The following is a 27,429-nucleotide window of genomic DNA, read 5'->3' as shown; positions in this document are numbered from 1 at the left end:
CCACGCTGTCCGCATGGAGCCGGACATGGGTCTCAAACTCACAAACCGGGAGATCAGGATCTGAGCGGAAATCAAGAGTCGGACACTTAACCGACTCAGCCACCCAGGCGCCCCTAAAGCAGGATCTTGTAACCTGACAAAATTTGAAGATCCACAGATTGTCTTTCAGGGATTGCTTAGCTCCCTGAAATTCCACGGGAAAAAAACACGGGTGCATCAAAGTTCATTTTCTGGGGAGAGGGCTATAGCTTTCATCACACTGCAAGGGGACACCCGACCCGGAAGAGACACCCCGCTCCTGCTGTAAACGGGCAGACTTAAGGCTGTGCACCAAGGATTACGATCACGTAGGAGTTGATATTGCAAGAGTTTGGGAAGGCATCCGTCGCCCCGTCCACGCCAGCTGGTCCTTCAGGTCATTTTCCTCCCCTTGAGCCCTCCCCACCAACTCCCCACCCACAGCCCCTTAACTGAATTATCCAGTAAGCCTCTGCCTGAAAGATCCTGGAAACAGCTCCAACAGAGTGCAGTTTGGGGCGGCTTCCAATTAGCCTTCACTTGGCTCCTTTTTTTCCCTGCCAAGTCTGTGCAGTGAGTATCCAACACCCCGCCCTCCGCTTGGCTCGGGGTTTAGGGGCAGGGAGGAGACAAGTATGTGATCAAGCTGGTAGATGTCAGCTCCAAGGTGTACAGATGTCCCGCCTGAAAGCGGAAGAGGGGAATTAGAAGGGTACCTGGCAGGGTGCTGGTGAAGGGGGCTGGTTTCCCGTGAGTTTCCTTCTTTTGTTTCTCTCCCTTTGGCCTAACCCTAACTTTCCTTGCTGCCACTTCATTATCCATGATCATTTTACCCTTTTCTCTGCTCACTGGCTGACGATCTCTCCATTTCATCTGAATCCCAGTGGAGATACATCCGAGCTAAAAACAAAGCTGATGGCCAATTAAAAGGTAAGTGCCTTATGTTAAAAGCCAGAACATTATACTTCAATATTCATAATTAGGTAGCTTTTGAATGACTGAAGAACAATGCATGTCCATATATGGGGCTAATCAGGGCACCTATATTTTGCAATCCAAATCAACCAATGTCTGTTTAACTGATCGCCGAGAATTACCTGCTTCCTTATTGGCTGGCTCAGAGCCTCAGTACTTCGTAAATATTAGAGATGTAAAAGCCCTTGGAGTTCCTAATGTGTTTATTTCAGCATAACGAATTTTTCAGGCAAGTGATAGGATTATTGAAGCGGAGCTTGGCAAAAAAAAGAAAGAAAGAAAGAAAGAAAGAAAGAAAGAAAGAAAGAAAGAAAGAAAGAAAGAAAGAAAGAAAAAGAAAAAGAAAAGAAAAAAAAACAAAAAACAAAACCCACTGGTTTTGGCAGTTCTACTCTTCTTCAGGAGTAGCGTCTAAATAGGGCATAAAGATTATTCACTTGGGTTTAATGTTTCTAAGTCAAAATAAAATTTCACTTCCACCCTCATTTCTTTTCCAAATGGTTGGAGCACCAAAGGTGCCTGAGAAGTTGTACAAAACTAACCAGAAATAAAGGAGAAAGTGAGCGATGAGGCGGGAGATCGTCATGGATCCGATTCAAGTGTCCTTCAGCATCCCCTGGAGAAAGTCCGGGGCTGGTGTGGACCGGCTCAAAGTCCACCCAATGTGATTTTTCTCCCAGTAGGAAGTCAATATGGAACCTGCTCTTGGAACTTTTAAATGATGCTTTCAAGTGTTCATTAATAATGCAGCTAATTTGGGGGCGGGGGGGGGGGGGGGGGTGGAGCGGGGGAGGTGGGGACAGGGTGTGAAAGAGGTCATGCCATCTTACCCGGGAGTTAGGACAATGTCACTTTACAAATGGAGAGCAATGGCAGGCCAAAGCAACGCTCACAGTCACCAAGCAAACCCTTACTAGAAAAGAATCAAGCGCGAAGATCTCTACTCCCTGCAAGTGCTCTGTCCACTGGGAGGCAGCATAGGCTGTTGGAAAGAGAAATGGGCCAGAGCCCAGAGATCTGGGTTCCAGTTCCTGCTGTGTCACTGACTTGGCGTGGGTGTCGCGGCCAGCAGCAGAATCCTAGTTACAAAATTAGGACAAAAAGAAGAAAACTGAGACCAAGGATGTGAAAGTCTTTTGAAGGGAAAGGTAGAAGCTGCTGAAAGGAAATCCACACGTTCAAGAGTCTAGGGAATGTGGGAAATGGTCCTAAATTTTAGCTGCAACTGGCGGTCCCTTGTTGTGGAAAGACAGCATTACTACAGGGACTCAAAATAAATAGAAGAGAGCAAAATGCACTTTAAGACCGCATTTTCTAAAGTGTGTTTCTAAGAATCCTAGTCCGGAGAGAAGGTCCTCGGGTCAAATAAATTCTGAATACGCAACTCCTACCCTCCACACACCCCTTGGGGAGATTTATGACACACATTAACATATTAGAGCTCCTAGATGCCCGTCAGTAAAAGAAAGCCCTTTAACTCCCTATTGCCCAAACTGACTTGCGTGGGCAACCGTGCCTCACACACCAACACAGAAACAACTATCCCGAGAAGGCATTACCAAATGCTATGGTCAGCTATTAAAAATGGCAGTAATATCTCGTCTCCAGCTGGAGAGGCAGCATTGCTGAACCACCATCCAGTATTGGGTGGGTGGTCAAGGGCTTTGCAGAGTTTTATCCAAAATCCCCTCCATGTTCTCTCTGCTCAACAACGTGCATTTGTGAGACAGCTGGCCAAGGTGAAAGGTTAATTCTGTGGCCATGAAACTCAGCCCAGCTAAGAGACTCATATGAGGGTTGAACCTTGTCACCTTGGCCCCATTAGCTCTAACCAACTGAGCTGACTAGCCCCCGACATTAGCCTTAGTTATCATCTCTGTGGGAAATAAAAAATGGAAAGGCACCAACACAGGGCCTATGGGCTTCAGTGTACAAACTTCAGGACTTTTTTTAAATAATATTTGAGACGAAGGTATGCTATTTCACCCCTAACAGGAAAGAAATAGTCAAGAGGTAACATGATATGACCTCTGGAGCTGGACTCCAGTGGATTCAAATCCCTGTTCTACTATTTAACAGCCGTATGACCTTGAGCAAATTACTCCACTTATTTGAACCTCAGTCTCAAAATCTGTAAATTAGGATAAATCTATTCCATTCCTTAAAGGATTACTATGAGGATTACGGGAAACGATTTACGTCACTGGATTTAGCACTTATGCCTAACACGTGATAAGTATCGATAAATATTGGTTATTATTACTACCTTTAAAAAGACCGAATCATCTCAGAAAATGCAGCTCCCTCTCAAGCTAGCATGTAGAAAATGCAATTTGGGGATTTCTTTTTCCTGTTCCATATGGTATTTTTACCTTGTAATTTCTCAGAAAATAAGCCTCTTCAACTTTTACTGAAAATCTCTGCATGTGGTGGAGATGGCCTCAGTCAGGGTTTTGCCCTCGAGAACAAATTTGTAAATTAATAATTTCGGTAGCTAAAACAATATGATTCAGCTAGCCGAAACTCATTATACTGGTATACTCCCAGGAATATATTTCTCAAGGGAGATACGCCCAATATAATGCTACGTGACGGCAAGGTGTTCGTACTCGGCCTAACCTCATGCTGCCCACCAACAGGGTAACAGTTTCCTACCACGCAGCACAGGAGGAAAAGGGGAAGCGGGGGAGAGAGAGACCTGGGGGCACAGGGAGTGGTAAGCACCTGGGAGAAGGGACCCAGGGACTACAGCAGGGCACAGGGTAGGAACAGCTTGCCGCTTGGATCAGGCACAGACTCAGGCGTCGAGAACTGGCCTAGACCTGTTCATATGCTGAATCAGCCCCAGGTTTGGAGACCAGCCACCGAAAAGTTGACCGGGAGTCACACAGCAACAGCTCCACAGGCCAGTACAGAAAGAGACTACGCCAGCCTCGGGATCCCTGCTCCCAAGGTGCCTGTGACCATATTGCACATGGTCCTGGGGTCTGTCGGCTCGGGACACCCCGGTGAGAAGGGTTTCCATGGTGACCACCTGGAAAGCACCTCAGTGACCAAACACAAGGACCCCTCGCCTCCCCAGGCTCCTGGCTCTTAACCTCCAAGACCCTTCTGGGCATATCCGGCCCTGGGGGAAGCCAGATCCCAAAGTCAATAGGGTGTTCTAGTCGTTCGCAGGAAGGCCTGTGGGCTCTCCCTCCCGCACCTTCCTCCACTCCGCTCCTCCTCCCTCGTGACAGATCATTTGTAACTGTCTCGCGGGTTTGACTTCGTTGTGGTGGGCACAATTCAATGCTGTTCTAACTAACAGAGTCCTTGTCCGGAAAACAAAACCACACAAAAGTCAGTCTGGCTACTCTGGCTGTGTTTAGTGACCGCTTCACGTCACTGCCTCGTCGACCCAATCAATGGTGCCGCAGTGTGGCTGTTAATAAAGCTGGATAAAAACAAATTGATCACAAAAAGGTCAATTTGGTACCTACCATTTAGAAGGCTGGCGTCTGAACGTGTGTCATCTGTGGGGGATCAACGCCGTATAAAACCAGGAATATTCCACCTTAACAGTCATTTGCCTAACAGAAGGAAAAATTACTCCAGAAAAGTCCTGTTATTGATCCATTACTTTTCTATTAGGGCAGAGAAAATTAGATACGGAGAAAAAAAGAATGAATTTCGGGTTTTTTTCCTTTTTTTTTTTTTTTTTTTTAAGTTTATTTATTTATCTTGAGAGAGAGACAAAGAGAGAGGTAGAGACAAATCCGGGACTCATAGTGCAGAGTCTGACACGGGGCTTGAGCCCACGAAACGTGAGAGATCGTGACCCGAGCAGAATCCAAGAGTCAGACGCTTAACCGACTGAGCCACCCAGGCACCCCAAGAACGAGTTCGCTTTTTAAAATATTCCTTGTGGTTATTTGAAAGGTTATTTCAACCACAAGTAGAAGTGGAAATAAGATGGTCAACAAGACCACACTAACCCATAGATTGTTAATAAAAGGAAAGGAAAGGAGGTCCAACTCAACTCTTTTTCTTATTTTCTTCTTATTATTTTTTTAACCCTTATTTATTATTGAGAGACAGAGCATGAGCATGAGCAGGGGAGGGGCAGAGAGAGGGGGAGACACAGAATCTGAAGCAGGCTCCAGGCTCTGAGCCAACAGCACAGAGCTTGGCGCGGGGCTCGAACTCACAACTGAGAGATCACAACCTGAGATGAAGTCAAATGTTCAACCGACGGAGCCACCCAGACGCCCTGACCCTTTTTCTTATTTGAAATCCACTGGTGACTCCACGCAGAAATCCTGTCCATCAACTTCCTTTGGCTACCTGGGAGATCTACAGTTTGGAGGAGTCCTCGCGACCCAAGAATAAAGGGAAAAGTTGAACGCCGCTTACGTAACGTAGCTGACATGATCAGGGAAGGCAGCCCGAGCCACCCACGGGTCACGGCCTACCAAACCTGTTCGTCGTCACCATGAGCATTGTAAGGAGGCCCAATTTAGACCTGCCGTTTCCATGAGCTGCCTCGACATTTCCGAGGGTGAAGATGAATCCCAAGGGCAGTAGAAGAGCAGACTCTTCGCCAGCCAGTTGGCAGAAATCGGTTTGCAATATCGGAGGGGCCAGAAGCCACAGGTCAACAGAAAGAAAGAGACCCATAAGTGGGGGAAGGGGAGGGAGCGAGAGACAAGGAAAGAAGGCAAGAGACAAGAAAGGTCCAGTCGAAGGAAAAAGAGGCGTAGGGGGACCGACCTGACTGCGTGACCCTGAAATTCCGATTGCGTGACCCTGAAATTCCGAAGGCAGCACGGCTAGGAACGGGACGAACCACTGTCCTGAGATGTGCATCCCAAGCCTCCAGGACAGAATAGGCCTGTGTCTTCTGGTCAAGACCCTTGATCCCTCTTTGCTTCACTCTGCCCCTTTACCTAATGAGAGGGGTTGGAATAAACGGTCTCCAAAATACACTCACTCTCTCAGTACGTCTGTTGTGCTTTTGTGTACTGGCTCACACGAGGAGGGCCCAATCCCTGATGGCCCCAATTCAGGGAATAACAGAAGTGTCCCTTGCTTCCTGAGTGTCAACGGGGGGCAAAGAAACATCCTCAGTTTCTTCTGTTCTATGCCTTTGTTTCCCCCGTCAGACATCCCACGGCCAGAGCCTCGGGAGTTAATGGAGTTTCCTCACCGGACTCTACTTTTCAAGGAATACATGCCGGGTCTTCCCAGGCTCGGGTGCCCACGGGGATCACCACCCCAGGCTCCAGGAGAAGAGAGACAGAGAGAGAGCCTGAGGGGCAGTGTAGTGGCAGCACCCGGGGATCTCCAGCACTAGACCAGCACATGCTCTGTAGACATCTGGACTCAGACTGAGACTTTGGTCAGAGCCTAACACGGAGCCTGGTTTCTTTGTGTCTTCCCCAAGGCAGCCTCACCAGAGACGGAGATGAGACCAGGACATTTATATCGTTGTCACCAAAAAGTGCTTATTTGTTCATTTATTAAAACTAAGAAGGGGGTGCCCGGGTGGCTCGGTCAGCCGAGCGTCTGACTCTTGATTTTGGCTCAGGTCACGATCCCAGAGTCGTGGGATCGAAACCCACTTTGGGCTCTGCATTGAGCATGGAGCCTGCGTAAGACTCTATCTATCTATCTATCTATCTATCTATCTATCATCTATCTATCTACCTAATCTACCTAATCTACCTATCTATCCATCCATCCATCCATCCATCCCACTGCCCCCTCCCCCACACGTGCTCGCTCGCTCTCTCTCTCTCTTTCTAAAATAATAATAAAAGAATATATAAAAATAAAAATAGTTAGGGAGCACTAACTATATATATAACAGGCACGGTGCTAGCTGGCGGTCCGGGTCCTGGGAGACCCCGGGGCTCTCAGGGACAGACAGACACAGACTGTGACGCCAGCAGAGTGCGTGAACACCAGCGCAGAGACCCATGTACCATGTAGGGAGACCCTCAGGAGGAGCCTGGGGACGGTAAGAACAGCTTTACGGCAATCCGGAGATTTGAGCCGGTCCTCCAAGAAAGAGGAAAAATTTGCCAGGTGGCACGGAGGTAGGGAACGCATTCAAGGCAGAAGACGCACTGCAAGGGCTAAGAGTCAGCCAAGGGTGTTACCTGTTCTGAGAACAGTGACAAGTTCAGTGCCGTTGGCATGAAATGCTCCCCTGGACAGTCCAACATGGCTTTCGGTATAAGTATCTAGGCGATGGCCTCAGATGGCTTGCCTACAGGTACGGTAACAAAGCAGTTCGGGTCAAAAATCGGAACACGAGTGGCACCTGTGTGGTTCAGTCGGTCAAGTGTCTGACTTCAGCTCAGGTCACGATCCCACAGCTGGTGAGTTTGAGACCCCGTGTCCAGCTGTCTGCTGTCGGTGCAGAGCCCCCCTGGCTCCCCTGTCCCCCTTGCTCTCTGCCCCTCCCCCATGGCGGCGCACACTCGCCCACGGGCTCTCTCTCTCTCTCTCTCTCTCTCTCTCTCTCAAAAATAAATAACGTTAAGAAAAATTGGAACGGGATGCCTGAGCACGAGCCACTTAAATCTTTGAGACTAACCCAGAAAGAAAGAGGAACCTAGGAGGAGAAAATACATTTGCAATCTGTAAAAATATTTCTGGAAGGACTTTTTAAAGGAAATTCTCATACGGTATTCCCTACATGCCAAGCACTCTTGGAAGCACTCTGTATACACTAACTCATTTAACATGCCCAATAACCCTGTGTGGGGGACTATTATTCCTCATATTTAACAGACCCAAGGTTACACGCGCACCTGCCCGAGGTTAACCCACCCATTAATAACGGGGCCAGCGCTGGAAAGCCCAGTCGCACTTCAGCTCCAGTCCTCTTTAACCACAAGGCTTTCCCACCTCTCTTGAGCCACAGGCAACAGCCACCTCTAGGAAGCCAGAGAGACTGGGGAGGTGGGGACAGCAGCAGGAGGCCCAGCACATCTCTTCCCCACCTAGGCCGGCGCTCCCAGGGAGGGCCAGGTAAACTTCACACTATAGAATCTTCAGTGCCTTTTGATGCAAAACAAATGTAAATATAAAAATGCGACTATTCTGAAATGTTTAGGGTACAAGTACTGTCCACAAAAAAGGCCACAGGCAGCAGCTGGAGGGGAGGGAGCCCCAAGAGCCCAAAGGCCCATCAGCTCCCGCCAAGTGGATCAGCCAAGTGCAGGGAGCAGCTCAGGCACAGCAGGGGAACCAGGGCCGAACTCCAGCCTTCCAGACTGACTCAGTCACCAGGAAAGCACCCCCCTTCCCCCCCCCACTCCAAAGGCCTCTCTTTCCTTTCTACTGTCACTTCCTAGCTCAGTCCCGCCACTGCGCCCTCAATGGCAATGCGCTGGAAATTAAGACAATGGCAACGGACCCCAGCAAGACAGCTCTAAAGGGGCAGCCGCCAAGCCTCCTTCCACAAGAGCACTCCCCAACAAGAAAGGTTGGCTCCGGCACCTGGAAGAGGAAGGGCCAAGCAGAAAAAAGCCGCACTCCTCACTGACTCAACTCCAGTGCGAGCCCCTTCTTTCCCCCCACCGCCCCCCCCACCTTCTTGAACTAAGAGCCCATCTATTATACCACGCCATGGTTCATTTCAGCAAAAATCAACTAGCATTCTTCTGACCTGGGGCAAAAAATTCCCTCATTGAGATCCTGAAAAATAACATTACATCATGTTGCCCGTGTCAGGTTTATAAATGGGCCAGGGGGAGGCTGGGGTGTAACCGGACACTATCAAAACACTGGCCCTCGGAGAAGAAAGAGAAGAAAGGAGGCATTGTTGCAGGCTGTCAGCTCCCCTCTTGCTGGAGGTAAAGTAGGAAGCAGGGGGAAATGTTAGTGGGAGGCCGGGCACACCGTAGGCCCTCCCTCACTCCAGCTCCCAAGTCAGGCAGCCCCCCTCCAAAATGGGGTTGCCTCCATTTCCTGTGGGGTGCGTTAACCCTCATTTCTATTCCCTTGGCAGAGTGGACGGCCGACCTGTAAGTAATGTTTATTCCCATGCCTCAAAGCCAACAAGCAGTTCGGTACAGGATGGCACATCCAGGGGACATTTTTTTTTTTTTTTTTTTTCTGAGCAGGCTGGCTCGCTTCTCTAAACAGACAACCAAAAAGAGAACTGATCCCGGGTGATTGTGTATACCCGAGAGTAACAATCTTAATTGAAAGATAGAAATGGGAACATGACCCAAAGCTAGAGGGGAAAAAAAAAAAAAAAACAAAAAAAAACCAGACCCCAAGAAGGGTCAAGTGAACGTCCAAGCGTAAAGCAAGAAATCCTGAAAGCTGAAAAAGAGGGAAAAAGGAAAAAGAAAAAGGCATTTCAAAGCGGGGGGGGGGGGGGGGGGGGGCGCTCCGAGGGACAGACCAGAAAGTGACAAAAAGACCGTGGGAGGTTATGAAGCTGGGACAGACCCCACCAGCCAAAAGTGCTGGCACAAAGATTACAACATTTTCCTGGATAAAAGGAGAACAGAAAGGATTTATGGTGAGAGAAAGTTCAGAAAATAGAAAGCAAGACAAATGTAAGCCAGCCTGACTGGAGACAGAATTCATTCTGCTGGTCAAACATCTAATGTGCTTTTCTCTTTTCTTTCTTCCGCAGCTCCGGGCTCAGCTTGGAAGGACAGGGGAACATGCAAATGTGTGGCCCGAGGCTCAGGGGCACGAGAACCAGGTGACTTCCTCCACCAGCCCGTCCCCCCCCTCCCTCCCAACAAGGGTGATGCGGCAGCCCCAGGACCCTCCAGGACCACAGGCCCAACTAAGGTCTGTGGCGAAGCAGAGGGACACAGAGATCACTTGTGTTGCTCCTGGTACATCCTTGTTTCCACCAAATTGTTGCTAATCCAATCATCACTCCACCAGGAACTTAACCTCTTACAAAAGCTCTCCCCACCCCACCCCACCCCAGCCCAGTGCCTTCTTGGCCTAATCCACCAGCAATTAAGAAAGCGGGCCCTGCGGACCACTGGGTCCCTGGTTGCTAAACTCTGCTTTTATGTTACCCTCACCACGTTTTCTTTGGAACTCGACGGGGACCCCTCAACTAAAGTGGAATGGGGCCCCATGGCCCAAGTGCATCGCCCTTCAAAAGAGCTTTCCCACAGAGCCCTGGAACCAGCCCCCTCCCGGGTTCAAAGGAGGGAAGGGGAGGGGCCGAGGACCACCCTCCAACTCAGAGCTTACATTTCCCTCACAATTCCAGGCCCTCGAGGCTCCCCTTCTGCGGGAGGCTCTTGTTGGCGCCAGAGAGGGCTGCATTAAGGCTTGAGGCCGATGGCAAGCGGGGACAAGGGGGCAGGGGAGGCCACCGAGGTGGCAGCCATCCGTTGCCTTGGTACTGAACCCAACAGAACAAAAGGAGCCGCACGGGGCAGAGGGCTGGACGTCGTGAACTTGCGCCAACCCTTGGGTGTCTCTGTCCCCTTCTGGGACTTGCCAGGAAGCATCTTCTCCGACACCCTCAAGTCACGGGAAATCCTTCTCTGCTGAAGAGGCCCAGGCACTAACTCCCCTCTTGTTTTGCCATACCCCCCGCTGAACTTACAGATCACTTTTCAGCGAATGAGGATGGGGTGCCTACTGTGCGACAGTCACTGGGCTGGGTGCTGGGAATACAGCGTGAGCAAAATCGGGATGGTCTCCGCCCCTAAACATGCTTGCCTTCCTTTCCCCCCACCCCACTCCCCCTCGCTCCCCGTTTCTAAAGCTCTTGTCAAATTCAACAGAAAGGTTTTAGGTGGTTCCATGAAATCCAGGTGGCTCACAGTAACGGCCCAAAGAGCAAAACCCTAGAAGAGGCTGAGCATCTCAGAGTGCCTGGGGGATGGGGTCTGGGGGGGGGGGGGTGCTAGGAGGATGGGGCCGGGGAGGCCTCAGGTAGCCAGGAGACAAGAAGGGAATTTGCAGGGATAGAAAAGGGCTAACAAAGAAGGAAGCGAAAGGTACAGGAACATGAAAACGAGGATTTCTGGCAATTTCCCTCCGTGTTTTTCAGAGGGTAAAACAGGTCCCGCCATGCTTCTGTCCCTAGAGGTGTTCACGTCTCTGATTAACAGTAAGAAAGTACTCGTCCTGGGGCGCCTGGGTGGCTCAGTCAGTTAAGCATCTGACTTTGGCTCAGGTCCATGATCTTGTGGTTCGTGTTCCAGCCCCACGTCGGGCTCTGGGCTGACAGCTCAGAGCCTGGAGCCTGCTTCAGATTCTATGTATGTGTGTGTCTCTCTCTGTCCCCTCTCCTGCTCATGCTCTGTCTCTGTCTCTGTCTCTCTCTCAAAAATAAGCATAAAAAAATTTTTTTAAAGAAAGAAAGAAAAGAAAGAGAGAAAGAAAGCCTGAGTCCTTCTCAAAATTGCCCAGCATGCTGAAGCATGGTAGAGTTACAGGGAAAGGCCATGTCCAACCAACACCCAAATTTTATGTTCTTAGAGACTCGGTCTCTTGTTCTGAATTTATCACTTTCTCAGAAAAAAAAAAAAAAAAAGTGCCAGGAGAGGCCTCCTGAAAAGTCGGACGCCTCTGTCCCTAAATTTATTTTTTAATTAATGAGTAAAGGGGAATTTATTGTTTGAAAAAATGTCTGTTTCATATCAACTCTTTTTCCTTGTTTTCCCCCAGACAGTGGAGCTCCAAAGAGACCAAGAGCAGATGTTTTATATTTCAGGAGAGAGCAGTCTCCCTCAATTCCTGAAGGATTCCTGGAATTCTTCTACTTAACAAAAATTAGCTACAGAGAAAGAATCATGAATCATGAATGGGAGCCCGGGAAGCCTCCGGGAGCCAATCCTTTCTTCCTCCTCCCGTCACCCAAGGGCTGTCTGGTGCCTTGTGGGTTCCATGGAAAATCCTCTGGAAAGAAGCGAGGCATCAGGCTCTTCCAGTTACTCCAAGAGCAGGGCCATGTTCTGTGATCAGAGGAGCCGAGCCCAGCACCATACTCTCAAGAGCTAGAAGCTGGAGTCAGACCTGTGTTCTGCCCCCAGCTCAGGTTCAGGTTTGCTACTCACTCAGGTAATAAACATCTCTACCACCTCATCTGTCGCATAGAGCGAACCACCTATGACCTATGTCTCCAGCTGGAGACATACAAAGATCGAGCGAGATGTGAGCGTACTCTAATAAGTTAAGTACTTATACAAGTGAAAAGCATTTGTATTGTAATCACGGACATATGGCGTTCTGTTTACAAGGACTTTGGGCCGACCAGTACACGTCTGCACGCGTGGATGGGATTAGCAGAGGCACAGAACACAGAGGCTGACCTCCACGAGGCTCTCGAAGGCTGCCCATCCCGGGTCAGGTCCCTTTGCTACTCCTTTTAAGGCTGTTGCAAGCTTTAACCATTCAATATTGATTCGATAAACATTTATTGGGTTTCTGGCACAGGACGTGGCCCATGTTGGGTGCCCGGTAAATATTTGCTGAATAATGAATGAATGAGGGCCTAATGCAGAGATGAAAAACTACATGGCAAGTTGCCACCAGCCTCTGCTCCTGAACCCACATCAGAAAACCATTAATGGACTAAGGCGCTCTTCTCCGAGGACCTTGTACTCAGCTCAGAATTCTCAGACTTGGCACATGAGGTGAAACCTCTTGGCCATTCCTGACCTAGGCACAAGGATAAAACACACCTTAACCCTATGGTCATGGAGCTCACAAACTCATGGGAAATAGTCAGTAAATCGACAAATGGAACATAATGTGTGTTAAGGACAGAAGTAGGGGGAGTCCAGAGCAAGGCCCTGGCACCCCATGATGTGGGTGAACTTGCAGTTCCCATACCTGCCTGGGCTCTGAAGGTGACACTCTTTCCAAGCGTTCCTCCTGCCTCTCTGATAACCCTTGTCTTACCCTCTTCGACCCAGCCCGCATATGTTGGCATTCTCGGTGTTCTTCCCTGGTCCTCTCACATTCTACACAGACGTTCTTGTACCCTCACACTCCTCCCCCCATAACATCGGTTGCTATTTACATACTGATGCCCCCCATGTTCATGTCTCCAGCCCTGACCCTTCTCTGAAGCATATTTCCAGCTGACCCCTGGACTTGAGTACCCAACAGGCTACCCAGCTCATCCTCCTCCCTGCTCTGTTCAGCCTCTGAGAACCTTGATATGCTTCAAGCATTACTACTGAAGCCTTCCAAACTGGGAATTCTTAGCTTTGGCACAACTGGAGCCCGGGATGGCCCTGGACTCTGGCCATCACGATCACGTGACTGGAGGCCTCTGCACATGCTGTGTACTCAGCCTTGGATACACCACACACTCATTCTCCAGCTACGCCTCTGCATCCCTCAAGATCTACTGAAACTTGGTTCTAATGTCACTTTGGCATCCTTCCCCCAAACCTCACTGCAGAGTCAGTTAGACCATCTTCTGTAAATCAATGAGCTTGTAAGATTCTGAAATCCCTCTCACTCATCAAAAAAATTAAGTTATAATAAGGCAGTATGAATGTTTATGCAATGTATGTTATACAAAATCCGCAAATGCCATCAGTCCCCACGCACAAATAAAGCATTAACTGTCTCCTTCACTCATTAAGTAAATACGGAGTCCTTGCCATATGGCAGAGAATGTTCTAGGTGGCAGGACGGAGCAATGAGTCAAAGTCTTGACTATCACATAGCTTATACTCAAGCCTCAAAGGAACGTCTCAGCCACACACCGAGACGCGTCTTCAGCTTATTACTAAGAATTCTTTCTATTAAAGTTTAATGCAGTCCTCTCTAGAAGTTCATTTTGTCTGCCAAGTCCTTTATGACGATTACATATGGATGCCACAGTAATAAGCGGATGGCATAAGCAAGGACTCACAGGACCCAATAAAGGGGCCATGTCCACTCCTGATGGGTTATGGCTAACTCATTAGACCATGTGACAAAAAGTCAGCACCAAGTGTGGGCCTGAATGACAGGGCATCGCGGTACACAGGAGGCGTCCTGTACAGGTGTCTGGTGAATGAATGAATGAATGAATGAATGAATATTAGGATGGAAGGAGCCTCAGAAATCTGTAATCCTAAGAGTAATGAGCCCACCGTGTAATGACCATAAAGTGCAGACAGGAAAGAAGGCAGGCTGTGCACCAGCAAAGCCTCGTACAATTTCTAGAACCTCTGCACTCCTCGGTTTCCTCGTTGCTAAAACAGGATTAAATAAGGGGGTGCCTGGGTAGATCAGTCGGTTGAGCGTCTGACTTCGGCTCAGGTCATGATCTCACGGCTCGTGGGTTCGAGCCCCGCGTCAGGCTCTGTGCTGACTGCTTGCTCAGAGCCTGGAGCCTGCTTCAGAGTCTGTGTCTCTTTCTCTCTCTGCCCCTCCCCTGCTCGTGCTGTCTCACTCTGTCTCTCAAAAATAAATAAATGTAAAAAAATAATAATAATAAAATAAAATAAAACAGGATTAAATGAGATCATGTACAAAGGGCTTTGCACTACGGCCAACAGTACGTGTTCAAGATGATCATATTATTCCTTCCTAGCTACAGTCCAGTCACTGAACTGAAAAACAGGCCACATGAAACTTAAAACTCAAAGCATATAAGGCAGATATCCCCGGGAAGCGCTCTGTCCCCACGCTGGTGGGATAGGTCGGTGTTTTCCACGTAGCCTGTCACAAGCCCTCTATTTGAGAAGAAACGGATTTCTGGAAAAGTTAACCACACTTTGCACAAACTCGGAAGTTTGTTATCTCAACAGAACCCACTACCTTCCATGGTCCCTACGATGCCGCCTAAAAAACACGTGTAATAAGACACTGAATCACACAAAGGCTTCTTCTGGAAACCCCTAAATATTTCGGTATCTGTTTCTGAGGGTCCATATATTCACATAACGGAGTGTTTCACACAAAGTGCGACTACCCCTCACGCAGGTAAAAACACCCCAGCGCCGTGAGCGGAGGCCCTGAGCTACATCTGGCCAGCCCCTCCAGGACAAAATTGCATTATTCACCTCTCATTTTAATTTTTCAAAGCCTGAGACAGAGCTGAACTTTCTCCACATTCTGTTTCACTTAGGCAGTTATTCAAAATTCCTCTCTTTTGCAAGCAACCATTCCGAACCGGAATGGTTAAAGAGAAAGAAAGAAGGCTGAAAACACAAAGACAGAAAAGGAAAAACAGGGAAAGGGGGGGCGGGGGGGGAGGGAAATAGCACGAACTCTTTTGGCCCTGCCTTGTGTAGAGAAAAAAAACGAAATGCTGCTTTCCTAGTCTCATTATTCCCGCTCTGTGCCTAGTGGCTACTTTTAGAAAACTCTGGAGGGTGGGGGCGGAGTGGGTTGGGAAGGAGGAAGGAAAGAGGTGAAAGATAAGGAAGGGAGGTAAGGCAGCTGCAGAAGAAAAGAAAGGAGGGGGGACACGAGGCTGAAACCTGACACCCGGGCACTCGGGCCTGCCCCTGGCCTTCTGGACTGAACACTCGCCAGCCCGGGGAGGCCCTCATGGAGGCCGCATACATTCAGCCCCTAATTTACAGCCGGTTAACGGCAAACATGCTACAAAGTACCTTTGGGGACCTCTGAGGACAGAAAGGAATCGGGGAGAAATTAGGTGCCTGGAGAGCTCCCCTCAAAGGCAAGGGCCCTTTCGTGCAAGTGAGCAATTTAGGGACTTTGTGGGGGGAGATGTGCGGGGGTGGGGGGAGCAGGTCAAGTGGAGGAAACACGGGGCTGGTAGGACCTCAGGGGCTGGTGGGACCTCGGGGGCTGGTGGAGAGGGCTGGGGTGCCCGGGAGGGAGGAAAGGCGCAGGCTTTCTTGCCCGTGGGGCCGTGTGTGGCTGCGGGCGAGCGCTGTGCCTAAGTGGGCGACACCCACTCTTCGCCATCAACCAGACCCTTGTTCAAGCAATGAAATTAACAAGAACATCAAAAAATACAATACAGTAAAAACCCACAAGAACAACCAAGGCCCGGGCGTTTTCCTGGAGTGCTAAAATGGAGACCCACTTCCAGAATAGGGCAGAAGCCTGAAGTTTGCCCCAAGCTGCAGAAACTGAAACCCGGCTGGGTGGCGTGGGGGCGTCATGGTTTGGAGGGTGGGCCCCTTCCTGGCAGTCCTTCCTTCTCCTAGGCTGTTTCTCTCCAGCCCCCACTGTACCTGTGTGTGCTGGGAACAGCACAGGGCTTTAACTAACCAGGGCCTGGGAACTGGTCGGGCAGCTTTTCTCCCGAGGCCACAATGAACAGTGGCTGGGCCAAAACGCAGGCGTCCGAGAACCCCCTTCTCCTCTAGCAGCCGGGCCGACCCGGGAAAGAGAGGCTAAACAGATTACCTTTTAACTAACAGCTTTACCTAAACGGATTAACAAGGGAGGATTAACTTTCAGAGCCACAGAGCGGCCACCACCGCCAGCAGCCAGGACGGGGAAAGAGACAAGGGGGGTGCTCCCTGGAGTCTCCCCAGAATGGGCCCGCTGCAAAAGGAACCCCACAAGCATCTTCAGAGTACCCGGCTGCAGTGTATGAACCCTTACGATCTTCAAGGAAATGCAGTGAAAGCTCAGGGTGAGGCAGGTGGCAGGGATGGGGAGAAGGGCACGTGCTCCACGGGGGCACACGGATGCCACACCACATCCCCCAAGACTCACCCTCCGCCCAGCACAATCTCAAGTCCCGCATTCCCATCCCCTGGGGGAAAGAGTCGCGCATGCTCCCCTCGCCGGTGACCCCCACAAATGGGGCAAAACCGCCATCACCCTCGCAATGAGCTTACCTGCCAGGGAATGAGGTTTCCTCCCAATCCCCTTTAACCACAGGTCCAGTGACCTCCCTCCTCTCTCCTTTGCTTTATTGTCAGCACAGGAGTCTTCTCACCTCCAAAGGGGGTGGCTATCGAATAAAGAAATCCCTGCTGCATTCTGATTTTCCCACGGCAGAGAGATTCCTGATTTGCGAGAAAGGCAAGCCATTCTTCAGGTGCGGAAATCACCCCCATGGCCCCGTCAAAAGGGATCCACTGGGATGACTCTAGTCTGGGATCCACCTGGGATTGCCCCCGAGTGTACCGTGTGACCAGAGACGGCCCGACCGCGTTAGGGATGGAGTCCGTGGTGCAGGAACAGGTCCACGGCAGTGTTAAAACACTGCTTTAACCACTTAAGCTACACTGCTCTAAATAGGCATGGTGGTGTCCCGGTCACTAGGAAATTGCTAGAAGCCCTGTTGGCTTTGTGTCGAGAGAGGAAGTACAGGTTGACTTCAGTTAAAAAGGAATAAAACCGTTTAGGTCCTTAAGACTTCCGTCATTTTAGTCGAACACTACACCTTGGCTTTTTTTTTTTTTTTTTTTTTTAAGGACAGTCCTGACTCACACATTCTACCCAAATGTCCCCATAAATACACTCACAATTATCAGGCCCAACAGACTAAATTGAGATCTAGGAGACAGGAACACCATGCCTCATTATTCAGCATCAGGCGAGGTACTTCAGATTGCCAGGGCGATTAGGGTCTTTCGCACTGCCCCCAAACTGGCCGCTGTGAATTAAAATTTGCTTTGCAAAAGAACCGCTCATGAGGTCTGAGTTGCATACACACACTGGCTTCAACTTTTGTTGGCTTGTTTCAAAAGAGCACAGAAGCTTTTTAAGAAAAGGGGGGAAATGGGGGATGGGGGTTGCACAAAGCCTGCTCTTTGCTTAGCAAACGAATAGGAAAAGTAAGACGAAGAAAGGACACCCGCCAGGATGTACCCCCAGTCTTCCTAAACTCCAGCAACAGGCTTTTAGAAAGGGTGCAGCCCATTTCGTCCAAGCTGCCCCCAAGCACTTCTATGAGAGCAGGGAGACAAGAGACAAGTGTCCTTCCAACCTCCGGCATCCCGACTGGATCACCAGTTGTCCCCAACTCAGCCCGCGTCCCTCCCCCACCCTGAAGGACAGCCCCCCTCCCAAGCTGCTTTTGTAAGTCTTGACCGGCACAAGAAAAATGATGGGTCTGAACTATCAACCCTTCCCCAGAAAGGACTAAAAGGGAGAGGAGGCCACGGACAAAATATTCACATGGGAATACTGTAAAAAAAAAAAAAAAAAAAAAAAAAAAAAAAAGAAAGAAAGAAAGAAAGAAAAAAGAACAGCTAAGCATTTGCCCAGCAGTTCCAGACTGGCCTGAAGAAAGAGAAAAGAAACATAAATAGAAGCGGGAGTGGGCGAACAGTAGAAAGAGACTGGGGTCAAGCTCAGGATCTATTAAGAAAGAATGACACAGTTCAGAGAAAACTGGGAGTTCACGCTGGCGTCAGAGGAGAGCGAGGTTGGGGTAGAGAGTGGTGTGGGACATGAGATCTTGAGGGACAGGTGGAAGGGGAAAAAAAGAAATCGGTTGGTAAGCCTGTTGACGCTTCTTTGCTGAAAAACCAGGAGGAAAAAGACACAGAAAACGGAGGCCCATGCAGAGGAACACTACTTTGCCTATGGGCAGGGAGGGGCTGGTGTGGACCCAGACCAGGAGTCAAATTCAAGCTCAGCCACATACCTGTTGAATAACCTAGGGCAAGTCACTCCCCCTTTTGAGCCTCCATTGCTCCATTGTGGAAGGGGATAATGATACCTCTCCTTCTTACCTCCAGGTGGTTTGAAAGGTCAAATCTGATAACATAAATGAAAATGTGCTATGAACTCTACGGTACTGCACAAATGTCAAGGTATGAGGTTCTTTATGAAAAATGTGGCTGCCCAGGTAGCCCTTCAAAACGTCCAGAAGGATAAAGGGGGCAGAAGGGAGCTGGGGAGGGAGGATCCTGCTGCCCAGAAATGATAAGACAAATGGCAAAACCAGACATGAGCAGGTTCTCCGAGGACTTCACCACATAGTGAGGGCTCTGGGCATTCAACTAAAGACCACTTGGCACTAGTCTGCTCATCGGAAAAGTCTGGAAATTAAACTAGTTCGCCTCCAGCAGGTGACTCTTGTAGCTGTGAGAGTGCATGGTAGGCGTCTGTGAGGGTTGGATAGGAGAGATACCCAAGGATGACGGCAGACAATGGAAGGCTATGGCTTAGGCCCTCCCCGCGTGCCCTTGACCCCGCCCAACTCCAGTCTGAAATCCTTCTCTGGATTCTACCACGCTGTAGGAAGGTAGGGAGGAGAAAAGAAGGGGGAAAGGAAAAGAGAGAGAAAGAGAAACATATTCTTATTCTACTAGTCGGGTTAACCAACCAAACAAACCAAAACCAGAAACCCAGAACTGGGAACCCTACAGAAACGTACGGCAACAATTCAGATCAGTTTCCTAAAAGGCCAAGGCTTCTTAAGTGCCCAGTTACCCGCTACAAACTAACTCATCTAAGGAATCACATAGCCACAAGACCCCAAAACCAAGGTCATGAAAAGGCCATTCCTGAAGTCCTAAAATGTGGAAGAAACTTAAGGAATTTGTTAAGGAAAAGTACATACATGTCCTGGCTTCAAGGCCACACCTTAGAATTATCATCACTGGGGACAGCCAAATGGGTACAATGGTCCGTATAAAGAATTGGGAAACTCTTGCTTTGGGGTCAACAAATTTGGAAGTATGGTAGACAATTATCGCTGTGCCCCTCCCCAAAACTCCTTTATGATGCCATCATTCCAACAAGTCAAGATTGCCTACCCCTTCAAAGAACTATGTTGTATTTTCCCACCATCGACGCTTGATATCACAATCTACCTTCTAAGGGGATGACCGCCTTCCCAGCTAGCAAACCAACTCTATTCCTTCCAGAAATGACAGGGAGAGGGGACACTCCTCCTACCTGGCCCTATGGGGCCACATAAACCCATCCCAGCTGAAGGAGTGAAGTAACCGGCAGTACACAAAATGTAAACATGACTGTGAAGTGGTGTTTTCAAATTGTTAATTGCAATGACCATTCCCCCAAACGAATCTCACCCTAATGGGCAACTTGTACCAAAAAAACATAGCAAAATAAAGACCAGCAAGAACTCCTATCTTGAAGCCTGGGTCCTGGAGCATGCCTTCATTAACCCCCAGGACTGTTAGGAGCACAACTAAAGACGGATCATTGATCCCAGTCAGGAAACCAGCCTCATATCCCAGACGTGCCACTTATCTGCCGTGTGGATGTGTCAAGACACTAAACTTCTCTGAGCCCCGGCTTCCTCTTGAATAATTTTTTTTTAAATGTTTGCTTATTTATTTTGTGAGAAAGAGAGAGAGAGAGAGGACAAGCGCATGAGCAGGGGAGCCGGAGACAGCGAGAGGGAGAGAGAGAATCCCAAGCAGGCTCCAGGCTGTCAGTGTAGAGTGCCACGAGCCATGATATCGTGACCTGAGCCGAACTCAAGAGTCAGACGCTTAACCAACTGAGCCACTCAGGTGCCCCAAGATATAGACTTTTTTTTAATTTTGGAGGAGTTGAGCAACATACACGTAAAAAAATAAATAAAAGCTTAGAGTTTAGTATGGAAACAAAATTAGCGTGCCCTAACAGCGGTCAAAATAATAACACCTTAATTCTCTGCACGCTATCATGTAGTTACCATTATTCCTACTTAACACGTAAGAAAACTGGAAAGTTAAAGGCTGTATCTAAAATGAGGATGAATGAAACAGCAGCTTCTATCCTACAAACAAGCACTCTCTGCAGTAGACTCAAGTTTTTCCCAGATCATGGGCAGGTCTCTAATGGTATCACAGTGATCCTGAAAGGCATCCAAGAACGCAAATAGTACATGGTAGAAACAGATCCTAAAAATGAACCTGCATGTCAATGAAACACAACAACAGCCAACGTTTTCCCTTGTATTTGTTCTTCATAACTCAGTCTAGTACTAAAACTGGCCTGAAACAATGGACTGTCTTTTACTGGAAAAGTCTACTTTCTCTTTTTCTAATCTATGTTCAGGGTGCCATATTGGACTCCACCAAAGCCCTGAAAATTACAACCTTTGGAGCTAGCTTGTCAGCCGCATTTCCCTAGCATGTATTTTTCTTAGCCAGCCCAGGCTGGGTGTCTCCTTCTGTCATTTTTTTCTTATGAGCCCATTTGCAAGGACAGAGTCTAATTCCATGTTCTTTAGAGCGCCCTTCATACTGCTGTTGATTAACACTAAATAATAATGATGTTTATAATAATGGCTGTCAATAATCATAACCATAACCATCATCGCCATAAATAAGATTTCCCACTGGTGGTTTCTTGAAGCCGGTGAATACACAGTGACCGTATCGGTTTGGAGATCACCTCCTAAAAGCAAAGCTGAGCTGGGTGGTGACAATGAGCAAATCAATCCCACATAACATGCCAAAGGTGGTGATTAATAAATGCCTCTTCTTCTTCTTCTTGCCCAGGGTAGTGCAAGGGAAGTTCTGAGCAGCAAGGACCCCGTTCCACTGAAGGGAAGGAAGTCTGCTCGGCAGACGTACCAGGGATTTCTACTTCCCCTAGACAGGCTGAGCAATCCGAAAGGTCTCTCTGCTACCGGAAAGAGTACGATGTACCTTTGGGGACAGGCATGGAGCTGTCTGAAAGCCCACTGACAGTGGGAGCCCTCTCTAAGCCCAACTGTAGAGTGTCAGAGAGAAGACGTAAAACTGTAGCAGACACCAGGTTCTTTTGTCTTCCTACTGAAGTCACTTGAGTGCAGACGGTACAGTGAAAAGAGCTCAGAAGGCAGACTTGCTTCATTTCTGCCACTTACTCCTCATAATTCTAGGCCTCACTGCCCTAACCTGCAAAATTTAACAGACCGGATGTGAGTTGTCCAAGAAGGTAAAAACCAGCCATGGTTGGCACAGAGACCTTGAAATGTGGCTCATCTGAACGGAGATGTGCTCTAAGGGTAAAACACATACTCAACTTTAAAGACTCAGTCCAAAAAAAAAAAAAAAGAAATGTAAACTCTCCTTTATAATTTTAAGTCCATTACGAATTGAAATAATATTCTAGATATATTGGGATATTCTTGGAATTAATTTCACCTGTTTCTTTTTGCCTTTTTAAACATGGTAATTGCAAGTTCTAAATTTTCTATCTGAATGTAACATACCTCTCCTTCTCAGTACTGGACGGGATGATCTCTAAAGTCTCCCCTGCAGCTTTAATATTCTGTGTTTCATCCCGCGCTTCTGAGTGACCTTTCCTCAGCAAGTTAGTAACAAAAAAGGATTGAAATCTTTTCCTTACAGAGATTCGATTTCCTTATCTCTGAAATGGGGATAATGCCACATTTCGGGGGAGATGAAACAGGAAAGTGATTTTAAATTAATAAAGTGCTATGCAAATTAGGTTATTATAATCATCGCACTGTCCTGTTACTTTCCAGGAGGTCCTATCTGGAAACAGCAACCTGGAATACAGGGGCAAAGCAAAAGGAAGGTGGGAAAAGTAAGGTTCCCCCAAAGGGAGAGAACATCAGCTTAACCCTAAGAAAATCAGGAGCTGAGCCTCTCAAAAGCAACAGAGACCTAGGGCCATCGCGCGGGGCCAGGGAAGAAGCCGACACAGTGAAAGCAAGGGCCCGCTCTGGGCACAGAAAGCACCCTGATCTCCTTGGTCCCCAAGGCACAAAGCACTTTATCCTTTACAGGAGACCGGATGGTACGCACCGACCTAGCAAAAGCTAAAAAAGAAGACAACTAGCAGTATTTTTACAAAGTCGCGGCCACTTTCCATTATTTATTTATTTATTTATTTACTAGCCCTCTCAGCAACTTTTGGGGGTGACCCAAATACCCTCACGTTTACAGACTGAAAACAAAACAGAGAGGTTAAGTAACTTACTGTGGTCATGCAGCCGGTAACCACGAAGGTGGAATTCACACCCACGTCCGCCTACCTGATCAGTCTTCCCATCAGGAAAAAGGGGCGAGGATGTGGGGCCGGCTTAGTACTTCTAACCTTCAAGGGTACAGCTTAATTCTTCTGAAGGAGCCCTGGGATCTGGGGTCCACCTAACATCCGGAAAATCAAAGTGCAACCACAACTGCACGATAATTGTGTCTGGATCTAGAAATAAGTAGCCTGGGTTTAGAAAAAATGTTAAGGGCTGTGTGTTACAGATGCTGGAGAAGTGTTAGTTCCCAGGGCGGGAAGGAGAGAGGGACCCGCCAGAACCCAGGGTTCAGGAGAAAACCCAGGAGGAGTCTCCATCAGCAGCAAGGCAAGTGAGGGGGGGGGCCGGCTGGGGCAGGTTTCGGGGGGACTAGCATGCCACAGGCAGCAGCAGACCCCACTCAGGAGCAACGGGGTGGTGGGAAGGAGGGGGAATCCCTGAGGCAGAGAGCTCAAAGCAGAGGAGGAAGATGCCCTGACCTCTGGCCGGCCCCCTACGGCCACGGATCTTGCACTGCTTTCCAGCGTCCTGTGTGCGGGTGCCACACCAATTCCAGAAAGGTCGTGCCCTTCCATTCCCCCTGAACCAGGCTGGACTCGGCCGCCCTCGTTAGCACCTGCTTATCCTGATGGCACTGGGAAGCGGGGCTCGCAACCGCAGCCCCCGCTCCTTTCCTGACCCTTGAGAAGGAGGGGGCCGTGCGGGGACCATCGTAGCTTGGGACTGTGGCGCAACTGGGCGAACTGGCAGCAATGGAGAACTCCTCTGTGAATGCCTATAAACTGCACTGAGGAGGCTGGCACGGGGGTTTACGAGCTGGATGAAGTGTTCCTCTCCCGTCTCCTAGGACACACACTGGACTCACACGGGAGCTCCACCTAGACTCTCGCACGGAGACCGGAGACCGTGAGCCCAGACAGGATCTTGGGAGCTAGGATTCCCTGCCACCCTCTCTCCGAACCACCACTCAGCTTGAACAAAGACCCTCCTCCCCACCTCCCTCCGGCTTCCCAACCCCCACCCCCTTCAGCTGCCTTCCCCCAGCCACATTAACTACTCAGAAACCCAGCCACCCCACTCTAGACTTACTCAGGAATCACATTCTTAGAATAACTCATCAATTATACCTGTCAACTTGCCAAGAATACCACAGGGGAGGTGGAAAGTCTAGACTGCCTCTAACTACAGCAGCACAGCACCCCTCTTCGCAGGGGCCCCCCACTTTCTGCCAATGGCCTTTGCAAGTTCACAAGAAACAAGGATCCGAGGCAACGCAGGAGCGCCGGGGCTGGAGTGTAGACCGGGTCACCAAGCTACTCTGGAGCCCGGGGTGGCGCACGGCTCTCTCCCCGTCTCCGCTTGGAGACGAGGAAAACCCGGCACCAGTCTGCTAACAGGATGTTCCGCCACAAAAAGCCTGGGTTAGGAAACGTTGAAGAGAAATGTCACCTTACTACTCGAATATGCACACAAACTCGTCGTCAATAAAGGCGCTGCCAAGGAAGCGCCATGACAGACACACTTTTTAATTAATTGGCAAGGATCATTAGTAATTAAAACATCTATTGGAAAGTTGATTCTCCTAAGCAGGATAAATTCCCCCATCACCATGGATGCTTCTGATACAGTTAGAAAGTCCTCTTTCTGTCAACCTGTGCAAAGGTAAGCGCTCGTCGCCTGCAGTGATTCCGGATCCCACTTCTCCAGGGTCTTAATTAAGAAGGTTGTCCCTCGCTTCCCAAACCCTCCGAGCTAACAGAGCGATCCTGCAAAAACACCACCGGGCGTGTGCTGTATTTCCACGATAACGCACACGGCCATCGATGAAGCTGGTCTCGGGCAAGTTATTTTCATCAGCCTTTGCTTCAGTTTCCTCACTTGCTAAATCGTGACCATTTCCACCTCCCAGGATGGTCGTGTGGATTACCGGGGCTCATGCACAGGTGCACATACGAAATGCACACAAAACGCCAGACATGCTAAGACGTGTAAGCATGCAAAGATTTTAATTTCACCACCCACGGCATCCCTACGAGGAGGATAGTTTGTCCTTTATTTGGTTTACAATTTATTTAACAGAGCCACAGCCAGAAGGAGAAACAGAACCCAAGGCGTCCTGACTCCTTAGACCCATTACCCGTTCACCCCAACGGAAAGAACACCTGATTCCCCGCATCGCCCACACTGAACGGCTGGCGGGCAGCACCACCTCCGGGAGCCACAGAGTTCACCACGATCCGGACGACTGAGGGGAACAAGAGGCAATAGGTCTGGTCACAATGCCAAGCAAGATTTCACGCTACTGTCCTCTCCCTGCAGGCTCGCCCAAAATGGCACCTTGCAACTGAATTTCCTCCTTACCAATTCAGGCCCCACTTTTCACTCCCACCAGCAGCTTGCTCACGGGGCCTCAGCGGTGCTGACCTCGGAGGCACAGGGTGGATGGAGCCTGGGAGTCACGGCAGGAGCGTGTGAAGCAAGCAGCACAGGAGAGCAGGCCCAGGGCCCCGAAGCACTAAGGAAACAGGGAGCAGTCCCTACTGGGGTCGGGACGATCACAGCACTGCCCTCCGTTTGGCCTCCTTCTTCCTGGTTAGAGCTGGCTGATGTATTTCAGGGAGCGGTCACTACAAGACCTTGGAAAAGTCACTTCGCCTCCCTGGCCAGCCATCCCATCCTGGGAACGGGAATCCAAAGAGCATCTGTCAGGCCCCCTTCCCGTGGTGACAGGTGGCTAATATCACCTCCGCCCTAAATACCTCGCAGGGATGTGAGACAATGAATGAGCCAGCATTACAGCCAATATTCGACTCTCCGGCAATAAACAACTCACCTTTTGGAGGTAAACGGGCTCTTTCCAGGGCACCAGGGGATCATTTAGCACTCTGGAAGCAGTAATTTGCTCTATGGTCCTCTGGTGTCCTGAGAAGTGCAATCCACCTCCAAAAGGTGAACCCTTAACTCCCAGAGAATCTGTTTCCTCACAGTAGGATCAGAAAGCTTCAGCGTTTTCCGCTTTAGGAAAAAGCACCCCAGCTATCATTTTCCGGCCTCTGCTCTCCACTCCCCCCCCCACCCCCGCCAGCCGCGTCTCCTTACAGCACCCCCCCCCCCAGACCCTCCTCCCTCCAACAGAAACCAGATGAAGCCTTCGGCAAACGACTGGGGAGCTCGCAGTGTGTGCCTGGGGACGCTGCAACAAAAATCCCTTTCCGAGGCTTGTCTGTCGAGGGCCCCGGCAAGTTAATGGGAACCCACGGCCCCCTCTCGCCCGGCTGGGTCCTCAGCATTTGATTCCTGTCTGTCACTGAGTGATGAGGACAAAGGGTGAGGAGTCAGGAAAAGGTCTGCGCCACTTTGTTCGGAGTCTGGATGCGAACTTTGGATGAACTCTTCATCGGGGAGGGGGCTGGGGAGGCAAGGGGAGGCCAGGGAGGAGAAATCCACACAGCTCAGGCCTCCAAAAAAAAAAAAAAAATCCTCTTTAAACAACAAGAAAGGAAGAAAAGGGGGTTAGGAGGGTAGAGGCAGCCTCCCTCGGCCCCCTTAGGAAAAAAAAAAAAGGAGGGCACGGTGGGGGGACAGGGGGTGTGCTTAAGGAAACAGAAGGCCGGGGCTCGACTCAACAAGGCTGCCGGGCCCATGCTGTGGGCTGCTGGCCAAGAGCGAGTTCTGCAGTCTCCCCCTCCAGCCGGCTCTCTTTCTCCCTCTATTTTTTTTCCCCCTAAACTAAAGGGAATTCCTAATAAAGCCACAGCAGACTCGCAGAGAAGCAAAGGGAAGGGAGAAGGAGCCTGGGGTGGGAAAAGACAGATCAAACTGCTTGCTTTTCCGAAAACCCCCAAATTGCATCTATGCATTTGTGCCCGTAAAATGAGAGCACGCTTCGCCCCACGACAGCGCACACCCAAAAACGTTTCGTGCTGAGTCTGCGTCCCCCTTCCCGCACCGGGGTGCACGAGTGGGCTTACCTGTGGTGCAGGCCGGCAGCTTTTCCTGGGTGACCTTCCCCCCCGCCCCCCGGAACCCTGTCGTTGCTAAAAAAGGGCCATTAACGTACAGTTGGAACCATCGCAAAAGCCAAGTTTGTCTTCTTTGTGTTCAATAAAACCCCGCTAAAACTCCTTCACCTGCACTTACCATCGATTTTTCTATTGTGCTCCACAGGCGTGTGTCTCTCACTCATCAGACTGTCTTTCATTCTGCGAACCTCTCTGACCACATCTGGACGTGAGGTTTTTCAGCTCCCGGGGATGGGTATCCCTGCTTCCTTCAATTATTTTGCGCCCGCGTGCAATCGCACAGTCACTTTTGGTCCGGCCTCGGCCCTTTGGTCTCTGCCTCGAGAGTCTAGATTTCAGTTCCCCCCAAAATCGGGTGTCCGTCCCAAGCATGGGGAGCGGAGAGGTGCCAAGGCCTCTCCTGCACCCCCGGGGCTCTTTCCCCTCTTGACCTGTATGGAAGACGTGAACTTAAATGACTTGGTGGGGGGGTTCACACTCCCAGGGCTGCAAGAGGGGGCGCTGCGGCCAACATCTGGCAGTTGGCTCCCCGCCCCTCCGGGGAGCACCCCCTGGGGTGATGTGTGAGGCTGTCCCCCCATCTCCCCAAGCACC

At 49.7% G+C, this 27,429-nt stretch overlaps 1 protein-coding gene across 4 annotated transcripts in view; it reads right to left on the bottom strand.

Moving 5' to 3' along the window:
- The window catches only part of PBX1 (PBX homeobox 1), a 297,252-nt gene that overhangs the window by 243,454 nt on the left and 26,369 nt on the right, over window positions 1-27,429 (bottom strand). The window lies entirely within an intron of this gene.

This window comes from Leopardus geoffroyi, chromosome C3 (genome assembly GCF_018350155.1).
Source record: "Leopardus geoffroyi isolate Oge1 chromosome C3, O.geoffroyi_Oge1_pat1.0, whole genome shotgun sequence".
NCBI lineage: Eukaryota > Metazoa > Chordata > Mammalia > Carnivora > Felidae > Leopardus > Leopardus geoffroyi.
The sequence above is the reverse complement of the archived record's forward strand: the minus strand, read 5'-3'. Positions and strand labels throughout refer to the sequence as shown.